The sequence below is a fragment of the Phyllostomus discolor genome, chromosome X (genome assembly GCF_004126475.2).
Source record: "Phyllostomus discolor isolate MPI-MPIP mPhyDis1 chromosome X, mPhyDis1.pri.v3, whole genome shotgun sequence".
Taxonomy (NCBI): Eukaryota; Metazoa; Chordata; class Mammalia; order Chiroptera; family Phyllostomidae; genus Phyllostomus; species Phyllostomus discolor.
The window spans coordinates 28,744,505-28,746,198 of NC_050198.1; positions in this window are offsets into that span (position 1 = coordinate 28,744,505).

A 1,694-nucleotide genomic window follows, 5' to 3' on the forward strand; every position below is an offset into this window, starting at 1 on the left:
GGACAATATCCCCAGACAGTGAGGGTACAAGGACCCTAGAAGGAGAGCTGGTCTGTGGCTACAGCCCATCTACAAGCATATAGAAAGGGGTGGAATGGCACACAGGCTGACACTGTGGAAGTCCAGGCTGCCATGTTTTCCAAGATGGCAAAATCTTCCCAGAAAAACAATGCCAGCCACTTCCCAACTGTCCTGTGGGAATCTCCAGGCATGCAGTCCTCTAGCCTCAGCTAAACTGAGCTGTCCTGGGAACACGCCATGCATAGGTCAAAGGGCAGCTCAAAATAGTCTGTTTGACAAATGGAGCTTGACTGGAAGCTAACTGGCCAAAAGAGCAGGTTAAAGCTTGGGACTCTGAGCACACACTGTACAACCCTAGAGGCTATGGGGTGTGTGCAGGGTTGCTGGAGCTAGAACCCAAGGCCAAGGTAGGTCTGAGGCATTTACAGCTGCTCAGGCCTGCTGATGGTGAACTGCACCTCCTCAAGCTTGCTTCCAATTCCAGAAGGCTAGCTCTGAGGTGACAGCAGATGGCAGGGCTTTGAAGAAGTATGCACAAACTACACTTTAAAAGAAAAAAAAAAAAAGCTCCCTAAAAGGCAGATGCTGCTCCTTAGGGTACTTTTCACCTCAGGCAGTTTTCTGCTGAGATGCTGGATTCGTGACCAAAAAAGGGTCAATATTAATTTTTAGATCAAAAAAGCCTATTCAGTGCCTTTCAGAGGGCTTGGATGATATGACCACCCTGGCTTGCCCAACTCCTGGCTGCTGGCATTTGCATCAGACTGCAAACTAGGAGCGTGCTCATACTGGTCATGTCCCTCAGCAATGTGCAGGGAGCTGGCACTGAGGGCTCTGATACCCTCACCACCAGTACTCCTGATTTTAAGAGCCCTTTCTCACCCACTAGCCCAGACCCTGACCCCACTCAGGGCAGGGATGATGGGCTTTGGGAGCCAGGTCAGCTGGATACACGGCAATCCTCCCCAAATGCCCTTACCGGTGGCCTGCCCCCATAGTTTCTGCCTACTGCAGCCTGCTTCTATTCACATGGGAGGCACGGAGGGCAGCCCAGGAAATCCTTTCCCTATGTGACTTTACAAGAGGCCAAAGAAATTGGGGAAATGTTCAACAGGCCACAGCAAAAACTGAAGGACTCCAGGAGCCTGTGAGTCAGCCCCCATTCCTCACTTGGGAAAGCTGTGGATGTTCTTCCTTAGACTGAATGAGATCTTCCCTGGACTAACATCATTGCCAGGTCCAGGAGGCAAGCAGTTAGGATCCAGAGTCCCAGAAAAAGATGGAAGGATAAAGAGAAAAAAACATACTTGTGATGGGTCCTTGCATATAGAGCAACACCACATGTATGTTTGTGCAGGGGCATTGTCATCACTCTCTGGGAGATGCCACCTACCTGGAGGAGCCCAGATGGCCAAGGAAGTTGGGTGGGTTAGCCAGGCAGTCTGTACAAAGGAAGCCCTGGTGGCCAGCCAGGCAAGCAGCTTCCTAGAGGTGGGACATCATGTGTGCTGTCCTGCTGGATATGACTAATGCACCCTGGCCAAAGGCCCAGGACTCTGAGGAATTCTATAACTTGATGGAGTCCTGTCCTTTCACAGAAGAAAATTGACAAGCTAGAATTTGCTGGGAAGGAATCTGAGACAACCATTTTATTAACAGTCCATGTCCAATGA